Below are 14244 nucleotides of genomic sequence, written 5' to 3' on the forward strand. Positions count from 1 at the left end.
AGTTGCTGGGCTAGAATATTTTTGGATTAAATATTCGTTACTCCTCATATTTTTGCATGAAAAACAGTTTAGTCCAAAATTTTAATATTAAACAGTTTAGTCCTTATTCTTTCTAATTCTCACATAACATGTCCTAAAATGACTATTATACCCCTCACTTTTTATTTTTTTTTTCTCTCTCTCTCTACATATATATATATATATATATATCTATATCTATACAATATATATATATATGTATAGATACACACACACACACACACTATATATATATATCTATATCTATACAATATACTATATATATATATATCTATATCTATACAATATATATAATATATATAATATATTGTATAGATATAGATATCTATATATATATCTATATCTATATCTATACAATATATATATATATATATCTATACAATATATTATATATATCGTATAGATATAGATATATATATATATATATATATATATAGTGTGTGTGTGTGCGTGCGATATATATGTATGTATAGATATAGATACACACACACACACGCGCACACACACACACACACGTGTGTGTATATAGAGAGAGAGAGGCAGAAAAAATAAAAAATAAAAAATAAAAAGAGAGAAAAATAAAAAAAATAAAAAGTGAGGGGTATAATAGTCATTTTAGGACATATTAAAAAGAATAAGGACTAAACTGTTTAATTTAAAATTTTGGACTAAACTGTTTTTCATGCAAAAGTATGAGGAGTAACGAATATTTAGTCCAATATTTTTTTACGTTGAAATTTTCTTCATCTTTATAATCTATTCAAAGTCGCTAGTTTAGAGTTTTTTTTTTGTCCAAATATACTACTTATTTAATTAATAGAATAAAGAAATACACATTGAACTTTTTATTTTCTTCTTTGTTTTGTCTAAATACACAATAGAATAAACCAATATGAATAAAGTATTACTCTTTACCCAAAAAAAGTTACTTGAACACCCTTTAATGTCTATTTATACGAGATCATATTCGCCTCAGGCCACACAAATCTCATGACCGACCCTGGAGAGGAATTCAAGACCTCCGATGACTTGGTCTCCATCACTGCAAAGATAATGTTGCTGAGCCTTTTCGAGTAAGAATCCAAATAGGATAATCTAATTTATTTGTTCAACTTATGATGTATTCTGATTTTATCTATTCATGCATTGCAGCCCTGTGCTTGACCATAACCTGTACTACATGGGAATGAAGAATTCGAGTGCAACGTTCACTTCTGCAATGTGCAATATGCTGCCTGCTTTTGCATTTTGTCTGGCCTGGATTTTTAGATATAACTCATAATAATACATACTCATGCTCTTGGTCACACACTGATTTACAGAGACAACACATTGATTTGTAGGTTTGAGAAGGTTAGTCTTAAGAAACTACACAGCATAGCAAAGGTGATGGGGACGGTCATCACAGTCGGGGGAGCAATTGTCTTGACTCTAGTTAGAGGTCCCTCTTTGTGTCTACCATGGGCCAATGAAGAAGAAATAAATCCTCATCAATCTGCGCAATATTATTCGGGTCAAAGAGACCCTGTGAAAGGAGCTCTATTTATCTCAGGAGCTTGCTTCTGCTGGTCTTGGTTTGTCATTTTGCAAGTATTGGTCTCTCAAATCACTTCATTGTACTTATACTGCTTATTTGGAAATGGTCCTAAACTTCTAATGATTTGAATTTGATTACAGCACAAAAAAAAAAAGTAAAACATAATTATATGTAATGGTGAATTTGGATTTTGTCTACACAGGCAATTATCTTAAGATCCTACCCTTGTCAGCTCTCTCTCACAGCAATGATATGCTTTTGGGGTATGGTGGAAGGAGCAATACTGGCTTTTGTATTTGAAAGGGGACATAGTGGAGTTTGGTCCATACAATTCAACATCAAACTTGTAGCAGCAATATTTTATGGGGTAGGTAATCCCAAAAGTTTCAATTGTATGTTTAAATAGGTAAATATTTGTACTATAATAACTGGATTTGAAACGACGCCCTTGCTAGAGGGCCCAAAACGAGTTTGGCGCCTTAGATCTCTTGGCCGTCCCAAGTACTTGCATAATTGGAATTAACACTGCAATCCCAGTTTAATGAACTTTGTATTAATATTTCATACTGCAGGCAATGCAATATGTTGTTGCTTGTTATGTGATGGCACTACTACACAAACCTTGATTGGGGACACCCACTTAATTTTTACAATGACACATAATTTAAAAACTGTCTTTATTTATCTACTATGACATGATAGGCTGTTTGCCTTTTAATTAAAGCAAAGGCCCCCACTCCTTGAATCAAAATCAACGTCCTTATACATGTATAAGGACAAAGCAGTGATAGAGTTTTGAAACATTTAAAACGAGCAGAACACGCTGACATTAAACTAGTCTTGAGGACTAGAGTTCGATTCCCTACATATCCAAAAGAACTGGGAAATTTGAAAACTTTTTACTTTTATCCCCAAATCACTCACCGATTGAAGAAACAAAAACTTCTGTCAGCTCCAAAGCGCCAAATCCTCCCTGTTCATGTAAAGTTTCCCTCTACAATTTTGGAGTATCCCTAAAATTTCCCTCTACAATTTTTGAGTATCCCCAAATCTTCTCTCTGCAACAGTCGAGATTTATACCGATATGGCAATATACCAAATTCACATTCCCTCTAATCATATTCACTACATCAAACCTAATATTCGTTTTAGTCGGCAGAAAGGAAAAAAACCTGTGTTCCTCTCTAATCATACGAACACCCATTGTCCATCCATCACTGATATTGTCATCTTTTCCATAGTCTTCTTCCGCTGCTCTTTAGTGGTTATGTTATTGCCAAGCCTCCGAGTTACTGCCGCTTTGAGTACGCAAAGTTCTCGTAAGGTACCGAGTTCCCAATTCTCTATTGTTTAAGTAATTGCTTTGAATCTCTTTCTGGGTTGTTTATCTCTTTATTCATGATTTGGATTGGGTATTTTGATTTCTTGTTTACTTTTCTCCATCTTCGTTTTAGGTTTTGTTATATTTCATTACTGTTCTTTTTGTTTGGGAATTAATATTGACTTTACAATTAATATCTAGAGATGACTTGATTGTTGAGAATTGGTGACCAAGCTTGGAAAGATGAAGTAGTTTGTGAGATCAATTTTGAACTTGCATCTTGGTAAGTCTTCTCTTCTCATGGATATATGGTAGCTAAAGACATGTTCTTTTCTTCTTCTATTCTGAGATGATCCATTTAGAAAATTTATAATCATGGTGTTAAATTTCACAGCTTCTGGGCAACATTTCAGTTTCAATGTCAGTTATAAGATAGCAATCTTATGGAATAGAGTTTAGGGATTTGTTATTTTGTGCAGTCCTAATGTGGTTCCTTGATTTAAAGTATACATATTTAGCATGGAGTTTTGTGTAAGGTTTCAATTTTGTTACATAGTTTCCTTTCATGGAATTTAATTGAGATCTAAAATCAGACTACGCCCAGAGACAATACGGACATTCTATAGCGATTTCATGAAAATGAATTATTGATCAGAAACAAACTACAAAAAGTCATGCATGTTCATTTACTTTTTGGGATTGATGAATCCCACATCTCATCAACAAACTTTTCAGAGACCCACTGAAATAAGCATCTCTTCTTTTGACGGAAATTCCAATTCAGCTAAAAGGCTTTTGAATGTTTCAGTGGTAGTCAATCTTTTTTTTTTTTTTTTGAAATGCATGCAGTGGTAGTCAATCTTTATCAGCAATAGGTTTGGTTCACTTCTTAACATAAACCAAATAGAAATATATATGCATTCCAACTCCATCTATAGGATGCCAAATCAATTTCAACAGTAGCTAAATATTAATCCAAAATTTTGTAAAGTCCACACAGACACAAACATAACCCAAATGTATATTAGCATTAGGCTATTATTGTCTCTCTATATCTCTTTACTAAGGTAAATATGTTGATAGATTGGCTAATGCAGTAGAAACTCTTCAGATCAAATTTCAGAGCAAAGCTGCATTGTATAAGGCATTGATCCTAGGTACAAACGTTTAGTTATCAGAGAAGGTATTCTGCATTAATCATAAATTATTATGGTGGTTTTAAGTTGCATGTGTTGTTATGATACTGATATCAGGAACTGAGGGTTCCATATTAACTATGAAACATGGGGTTTAGGCATAATCGACACGTGGGCAGGCAACATACCTTGTGTACAGACTAGTAGTAATTCTCATGCTTGTTCAATTGTCCTGGTCTGCAAATTCATAAAAAACAATACCATTAACATAGCCTATAGTCTATGAAACCAACATATATAACAGAAAAAAATTAAGAATTCAATGTGAAATATTGACGAGTATAATTCGATAGTATTGAGTTCTACTCATGAGTTGTTAATGAACATTATGACCGAAGCCCCAACATGAAATAAAAAAAATAAAAAAAATTCGCATAATAAGTCTTGGCTGGCCATGTTATTTCAAAACTTTCTTGTACTTCCATGTAGATCATCAATATGTGCCCCTGAGAGATTGCTTAAGACAAGGAACAGAAGTTCAAGAAAGCCTGTGGAAAAGCATGACCTGAACAAGAGTGAGGGGTAAAACGAATTTCTAATTGCAAGTAAGTCAAGAACCAACTGAGCTAGCTCTATTATATCTAGAAATATCATTAAGAGGCATTGGTTTATAGATAGGGTCTTTTATTAAGTGTACTAGACCACAATAGTATATATGTACTGTACATGTTTCTTAATCAAGGGTAAGAAAAAAAATTATTTAGCGTATTTGTGGTGTGAGTTTCCAGAAAAGGCAGATGTGCATGTAGGTGAACGAGAACTATGTATGACAACTAACAATGCATGAGTAACTAACTTTCATACTGTATTCTGCATCAATCGGAGAAAAGGATAATCAATGCTAAGTTAAGGTTTGAAAGTCAAAAGGATTTTGAGTGAAAATGTAATGAAATCAGAACAACAATCATTCTTGTGTTGAGAAAGATAATTTCTTTTTTTTCTTTGTCAAAGAAGGATATATAGTTTGTTTTGGTTAATGAGAAATTTAACAAAGCACCCAATTCTTCTTTGTAATTGATAGTTTAGCTATTAGCTGATTGTTTATTTTGATTCTTATATTCATTACCAGATCAAATTCCTCACTAGCTGTCTAATTAGTTCATAACAGCTGCGTATATAATGATCTTTCTAGAAACCATAATATGCAAGCAGTGAGCAGATGTAACAAGTTTGTCATGAACTCATAACAATCAAAGTTTTGCAATTAGATTTGTAGGGCTTTATCCGAAAGGGAGCGTGCCCTTCCAAATTCTCAAGGGTACTAGGCTTAAAGCCGAGGCAGTGGAGGGGTACGGTAACAAGCAATAGACGCACCTCGATTAGAACCTCATTATTACTTAGCTAGCTGTCATTTTCCCTAAGCAAAAGACAACTATATGAAGCCTTGGAGCATGATAAACATAGCCAACCAACTGTACTGCGGATACATACTTAGAAAGTAGCTAAATGTTATATACTGTGCATATCCTGCGAGATGGCCCAAATAGTATGTTGGCAGAGATAGGAATTAATGTTTTCTTCATGCTTTTCTTTTTATTGTTGTAAGCTTGGCTAAGTTGCTGGCTCTTATATTTCTTATGGAGTATGGGATTTGTTAGTATCTGTTTTCTCTATGAATGCCCCAACTAGTTTGTTGTATATGACTAAAGAAGTAGGGTTCATGAAAATATGGAAATAAGAATGCACTCTCAGGCTTTGTTGTGTTTTTAAGTCAAAATTTCATGCTAGGATACTGAAAATTTGAGCTGGTTTTTGGCCAAAAATAAAGAAGAGAGGAAGCAAGTCTTTTGTCAATTAATTGCAACATGTAACTACCCTTGAATCATCAAGTATCTAGAACACATGACATTATAGAGAAGGTTTTGAGTTTCTTTTGCCCAAAAAGAAAGTAACTATTTTTGAAGATAAATTCTTGTAACTTTCCTCCATACATGTAAATTTTACAGTTATTTTTGTAAATAGGTAAGTTCTGCACACTTTTTTTATGGCCTTATTGTTCTTGAATGCCATATAGTAAGATTATGATTAGCATTGCTGCTTATGATAACAGGTCAGTGGCATTGAGAGACGCTTGATTTAGATTACGTGAATCTTTCCATAAATTTTTCTGGAGCAAACTTTGATTGGATTGGAAAGGTATGCTAATACACCCCTCTGTTTCTCTCTCTCTCTCTCTCTCTTCAAGTGCTTGTTCCTTTCAGTTTTAGATGTGTTGTTATAGCATCTGACTGTTGAATCTATTATTGTTATTGTTATAGCAAATGCAAATGTGATCAGATGGATAATAAATGCCAAAATATGCAAGGACCATGTTATATAATTGATTTATATAGTTTGTTGCTTATATGTGGAATGATCAATTGACAGGAGAGGTTCCACTAATGATATGCTTATTACGATTTACTTAACTGAACTTTGTAGTGTCCTACTCAACCTGGAAAAGTAGAATGTGGATATTATGTAATGAAGTTCATGAAAGCAATCATTGAGGATCCAACCATATTAACAAGAAGCAAGGTTAGCTCTTACATGATAAGAATAGCTAGCGTAATTCCTATTGCAATTAAAAATTGTTTCTATGTTGGTTTTGGTAAAAATAACAAGACTATATATTATACATGCTTGCTGGTATTACTTGTGGAAACAAATAATGAAAGGAAATTTATTGCTTTATATTGATTGTTGTTGCAGTTCAACAACTAAAGTTACAATCAAGAAGAGATAGATGATGTTCGAGTAGAGCGGGCTGACCTTGTTGAAACATTACTCCAAGATGATGTAAAATAGTTTGGTAATTGGTATATTTTGCAAAGTATATATTAAGCTGAGTTTTTGTGCATGCCCATGTAAAGTTTTAGATTAGCTAGCTTTTTGTAAGCACTAGAAGTACATGTAATCTAATCTCACCAAGACTCGCAGTTGGCAATCTGTATTTTGGATGCCACGAGTCTTGGGATAATTTGTACACATTGCTTGGAATCTCCATGACAAAAATAGTGCATCCTAATAGTTAATAGAGGACATTAATTTGTCCTTTTTAAAAAAAATCATATAATGTCTACAATGATGTTTTTTTTTTTAATTTAAGGACACACTGCGTGTCCTCGTATGTAATATATGACAGTTTTTTACCTTATAAAGACATCTTTTGCTAGTCCTCTAATATGTACAATGACATCTTTTTTAGCTAAGAGGACATTTCCAAAATGTCCTAGTAAATATTTGAGGACATTTTTTTTGAAGATTTAAGGACACTTAAAATGTGTCATAGTAAATTTTACATGACGTTTTTTTGAGTTTTAAGGACGCTTTTGTGATGTCTTAGTAGACATTAGATGACACTCTTTTAGAGCTCCAAGGACGTTTTTTAAGCGTTCTAATAGAAATTTTATGACGTTTTTTAAACGTCCTAAAAAATGACTTACAATGACTCCTTGATAGATGACGCTTTTTTTGCGTGTCATCTAAAGTTTTTAAAGACCTTTTTTGAACGTCCTTAAATGTTTTTTTTGTAGTAGTGTGGGAATGGTAGTGAAGGAAAAGGGACCTGTTTTTTACTCGGCTTTTAATCCCTTGACCACAGTAATGGTTGCAATCCTGGGTTCCTTTGTTTTAGCAGAAAAATTGTACCTTGGGAGGTAGGCTCACATGTATTGATTTCTCTCTGATTGATTCATTCATGACTATATATGCATGACAGTTGATTGACTAGTCTCTTTAGTTGCTGTAATCATCATTGGTCTGTATCTCATTCTCTTGGGAAAAGCAAAGGACCAGTCTCCTTCATCACAGTGCTGAATTATCGATGAAGTAGCACCATAAACACAAAGATATATAATTAAGCAATTTCCAGTTCTAGTTGTGTGATTTGTGGAGTGATCTGTTCAATACAAACATAAATTTGGCCTGCTGGATGTTTTTTGGATTCTGAATATTATGCAGCTTAATAAATAAAAGACTATACTTTGGATTTTGGACATTTTATACTCTGTTACAAGATATTAATTTTTTGGATCTTTACATTGCGCCCTAAAAATTCATTAAACCAGACTGGATTGTAAAATCAGTAAGAATGCGAGGCATATATGGATAGTCAAGAACTGTTGTTTGGTAACTTTGGTGACTTGAGAAGAGTTGATGCATATGGCATAATGTCAATCTGGCCTAAAATTTGTGGTTATTGCTTGTTGAAAAGTGCAGGCAAAGACTTCAAATATCAATGATTCCAATTTTGGCCTAAATTAATTTTTTGGCGTTATATTTTAGGCCTATATTATGATCTCCAGGAATGGACACATTACTTTCGATTTCTTCTTAGAAACATGTACATAAATTAGAGGCTTGTCTATGGTTTTGGCATGCAGCTATTAAGAGTTTGACATCCCAGTGTAAAGACCATGCTGCACTGTTTCTCCATTCCATTACAAGAGCTAGAACTGTTGCTTCCACCGTACGCAAGAAACATATCAAAACTGATAGGGAGAGCTGACAAGGGTATGAAGTATGATCTTATTGTATGTCTGCGTATATCGAAATTCACCTACAGAAAATTACTTTTCACAGTAAAATCATGAGAATCGAACCACTAGCTAGGGAATTCTTACTTGCAAAAGAATGAAAACAGACTAGGAGAGACAAGCTGCTGACCTGAATAAAGCACCCTTAACAAGGTCCGTGTCGTCTGAGTGACTTTGTGATTGTTGATGATGATGATGAGGGTGTTGCTTCATGCACGGTCCATGGTAAACTCAGAGGAGGGCCTTTGACTAGAGTATGTAGTCTTTATTCTAGATTGTCCTTATACATACGCATACATAGAAACACATCATTCCATAAGTTTTGATTAACTAAATAGCATTCTAATTCATATGACCATATAATTAATACAGGGTTCCTACGCTCACACTCAATACACTAAAACATTCTGCCCCATTAAGATATAGCATAAGGAGATTGGAGAGACAAAACGATCTTGTATTTCATTAACGACATCAACTAAAGCAATGATATCTGGACAAGGTATATGGCAGATGAGAAAGTGGCTGTCGAGTGCGCTTCATTTCCGCTCAAAAGATGTGACAATATTCTTTTGCTACTTAAATTTGGCCTCATCTTTTTTCTTTTGTTCGCTTTTTCTATATTCTTTTCTTTTTCTCTTTTTCCGTTCAAAAATAGAGAAATGATATTTTGAAAATTATATATTGCTATTGACAAATTGTAAAGTCTATTTTGCACTGTTTTGTGATTATAACTACTGACAACTAAAATGAAGTAAATTTAATAACAATAATATTTCTTAATTATTGATTTAAGATTCCAGATTAGCGGTCACGCAGTTAATTGGATCAGCTCTAATCATCACTTGCCAGCATGCACAAATTAAGTACAAGATCGATGACCTTAATTATCAGTTTCTTTCCCGAGTGATATCAAATTTAAAGAGTAAACCAAGCCAAGTCGATCTATAGCTAGCTACCACATTGACGCTAATCTTTACTATTAATTAAAATTTAATTTAATTCCATTAGTGGTCAGTTACTTAATTCGATCAGTATCTACTTATCATTAGTTGGCACTCGCCAGCTGCATGTACTATTTGAAGTGTTAAGCATCCACATTTACATCAATCTGAAAGCAAGCAGCAACTAGGGTAGTCAACTTTCATAGTGCTCGCGCTAACACTACAAGAGAAAATGTCATCGGCGACAACCCAAAGTCATCGTAAAAAGTCTAAATTTCTCGTTGAATTGAAAATGCGAAGACTTTGGGTTGTCGCAATCAGTTGTCGCCTTATGTGTTTTACTGACTGTCAAAAGCGACGAAATTACATGGTTATCGCTTTTTCAATATGCGACGTATTTGATTCCTCGCATATCACAAATTGTGAGACACACAGGTGTGTTACTAAAAATTATATGCAAGACTTTATATTTGTTGCTATTTTTAATATACTAGGCTTCGTTTACATGGCATATTCCATATGCTGGGCTTGGATGCTTGTCACATTTTCAATAAGCGACGCAATTTGTTCCTCGCATACGACATCTTGCGAGACACATAAGTGTGTTACAAAATGCTATATATGAGACTTTATGTTTGTTACAATTTGTAATATGCGAGACTTCGTTTACGTTGCATATTCCGCCTGCGAGGCTTATATGTTTGATCAAAAATTTATATGCGAGATTTTTTTTTGTTGCAAAAAATAACTGCGAGGTTTCATTTTTGTTGCATAATATGGGACATATATTTATTTGTTGTAGAAAATTATATGCGAGACTTCTTATTTGTTTCATATAATTTCGTCGAGGAGGTAATTGCGTCGCGTGTTAAAAAAGCAACAACTGTTTAATTTCGTCACTTTTGACAATCGGTAAAACACATTAGGCGACAACTAGTCGCGACAACCCAAGGTCGTCGCATTTTCAATTAAACGAGAAATCATTGTTTGTTGCAAACGATTATAGACGAGGTTAGGTTGTTTGTCTCATTTAATAATAAGCAAAATGCAACAAATGGCTACATATTTCTTGCTCAAATTAATTTAGTTATTTATTTAAAATTTTAAATTAATTTCTATATTAAAAAAAACATTAATAATATTTATCTACAAATAATAATATTAGAAGACTTATAATTAATCATAAACCAAATAAAGTCTACAAATATTGTACCCGAAAATAATAATAGCTAATATAAAAGGAAAAAAATAGATTACCAAGACTAGCTAAAACCTAAACTAATTATTACTCAAAACTTCTCCAAGTGTCAAAATTCATCATCTTCATCAAATTCCTCATGTTCCAAATTGTCTGCATTGTTTGACACTATCTTCATCTCTTGGCTCTCCTTAAGGCATGTTAAATGAAAGGCACAGCTCTCGCACGATTCATACTCTTTTGTTTCTTCGGCTAACTGAATTCTTGTTGTATTTTTCCTTCATAAATAATGTGAAGTCAAATATATATACTCTAAGATATTTTTAATCCAAGCATAAAATTGAAAAAACATAACAAAAACATTTTGGAGAAAAAAAAAATGTAGGTGTAGAGAATACATACAATATACTCTGGATTGGTGTAGAGTTGATCACATAGCCATTGTCAATCCTCTCTCGGCCTCATACCTAGACATTTAGACAAAGGTACAGACAAAAAAAAAAAATAGACAATCAAAGTTCCATTCATAAGTTAATTAGGCATCTATACATGAACTGATATAGAAGATAAGCTCCATTCATCTCTCACCCCTCGATCAATCAAAGTTCTGAACGCTAAATCTACCATAATCACAATTTCAAATAGATAAACAAAGGAGAAGTATTTTGTCATGATATTAAAGATAATTCTATGTGTCTCATCAAATTTTTAAACGCTAAATCGGAATGATACATAGAAGCGTCATATCAAGCACATAAAGATCCAAATCGGATAATTAGAAAAAAAACGTACCATTTTGACTGTTGGGTTTGGTTCTTAAGACCTTGAATTGTAATTCGACAGAATAGAGAACGTTCCCTTATAAGGAAGAGAGCAAAGAAAGTTCTTTCGTCCGATTTCTCGCCCAATATTTACGAGCCAGCACTATTTAGGTTTATTTAAGGTACAATTAAGGTTGATTAATCTTTCGGTGCTTGTGATTATTCTTGCCTTCGTCCCCGAATAAGAGAAATCCAAACAAATTGCTCATGTACATAATAAGCAAGTGTGCATGTATATATAGCAATGTTGGACACAATCCTATGACTAAACAAAGACAATATTGTCGTAATAAAAAAAACCCTAGCAGAGAACGTTCCCTTATAAGGAAGAGAGCAAAGAAAGTTCTTTCGTCCAATTTCTCGCCCAATATTTACGAGCCAGCACTATTTATGTTTATTTAAGGTACAATTAAGGTTGATTAATCTTTCGGTGCTTGTGATTATTCTTGCCTTCGTCCCCGAATAAGAGAAATCCAAACAAATTGCTCATGTACATAATAAGCAAGTGTGCATGTATATATAGCAACGTTGAACACAATCCTATGACTAAACAAAGACAATATTGTCGTAATAAAAAAAACCCTAGACGATATAAAGGGAACGTTCTCTATTCTGTCGAATTACAATTCAAGGTCTTAAGAACCAAACCCAACAGTCAAAATGGTACGTTTTTTTTCTAATTATCCGATTTGGATCTTTATGTGCTTGATATGACGCTTCTATGTATCATTCCGATTTAGCGTTTAAAAATTTGATGAGACACATAGAATTATCTTTAATATCATGACAAAATACTTCTCCTTTGTTTATCTATTTGAAATTGTGATTATGGTAGATTTAGCGTTCAGAACTTTGATTGATCGAGGGGTGAGAGATGAATGGAGCTTATCTTCTATATCAGTTCATGTATAGATGCCTAATTAACTTATGAATGGAACTTTGATTGTCTGTTTTTTTTTTTGTCTGTACCTTTGTCTAAATGTCTAGGTATGAGGCCGAGAGAGGATTGACAATGGCTATGTGATCAACTCTACACCAATCCAGAGTATATTGTATGTATTCTCTACACCTACATTTTTTTTTTCTCCAAAATGTTTTTGTTATGTTTTTTCAATTTTATGCTTGGATTAAAAATATCTTAGAGTATATATATTTGACTTCACATTATTTATGAAGGAAAAATACAACAAGAATTCAGTTAGCCGAAGAAACAAAAGAGTATGAATCGTGCGAGAGCTGTGCCTTTCATTTAACATGCCTTAAGGAGAGCCAAGAGATGAAGATAGTGTCAAACAATGCAGACAATTTGGAACATGAGGAATTTGATGAAGATGATGAATTTTGACACTTGGAGAAGTTTTGAGTAATAATTAGTTTAGGTTTTAGCTAGTCTTGGTAATCTATTTTTTTCCTTTTATATTAGCTATTATTATTTTCGGGTACAATATTTGTAGACTTTATTTGGTTTATGATTAATTATAAGTCTTCTAATATTATTATTTGTAGATAAATATTATTAATGTTTTTTTAATATAGAAATTAATTTAAAATTTTAAATAAATAACTAAATTAATTTGAGCAAGAAATATGTAGCCATTTGTTGCATTTTGCTTATTATTAAATGAGACAAACAACCTAACCTCGTCTATAATCGTTTGCAACAAACAATGATTTCTCGTTTAATTGAAAATGCGACGACCTTGGGTTGTCGCGACTAGTTGTCGCCTAATGTGTTTTACCGATTGTCAAAAGTGACGAAATTAAACAGTTGTTGCTTTTTTAACACGCGACGCAATTACCTCCTCGACGAAATTATATGAAACAAATAAGAAGTCTCGCATATAATTTTCTACAACAAATAAATATATGTCCCATATTATGCAACAAAAATGAAACCTCGCAGTTATTTTTTGCAACAAAAAAAAATCTCGCATATAAATTTTTGATCAAACATATAAGCCTCGCAGGCGGAATATGCAACGTAAACGAAGTCTCGCATATTACAAATTGTAACAAACATAAAGTCTCATATATAGCATTTTGTAACACACTTATGTGTCTCGCAAGATGTCGTATGCGAGGAACAAATTGCGTCGCTTATTGAAAATGCGACAAGCATCCAAGCCCAGCATATGGAATATGCCATGTAAACGAAGCCTCGTATATTAAAAATAGCAACAAATATAAAGTCTTGCATATAATTTTTAGTAACACACCTGTGTGTCTCACAATTTGTGATATGCGAGGAATCAAATACGTCGCATATTGAAAAAGCGATAACCATGTAATTTCGTCGCTTTTGACAATCAGTAAAACACATAAGGCGACAACTGATTGCGACAACCCAAAGTCTTCGCATTTTCAATTCAACGAGAAATTTAGACTTTTTACGATAACTTTGGGTTGTCGCCGATGACATTTTCTCTTGTAGTGTTACATTTGAGATGAATCAGCAATTATTGGCAGCATATACAGATGATGAAATTCAGGCAGCGTTATTTCAGATGCATCCTTCCAAGGCCCCGGGTCCGGACGGCATGTCTCCTTTCTTCTTTTAGAAGTATTGGGACATTGTAGGTAGTGATGTCTGTAGGACAGTACGTTCTTTTCTGGTGTCTGGAAATCTTATCAGAGAGGTGAACTTTACTCATGTCACCCTTATTCCCAAGGT

Source organism: Rosa chinensis, chromosome 7, assembly GCF_002994745.2.
Source record: "Rosa chinensis cultivar Old Blush chromosome 7, RchiOBHm-V2, whole genome shotgun sequence".
Lineage (NCBI taxonomy): Eukaryota > Viridiplantae > Streptophyta > Magnoliopsida > Rosales > Rosaceae > Rosa > Rosa chinensis.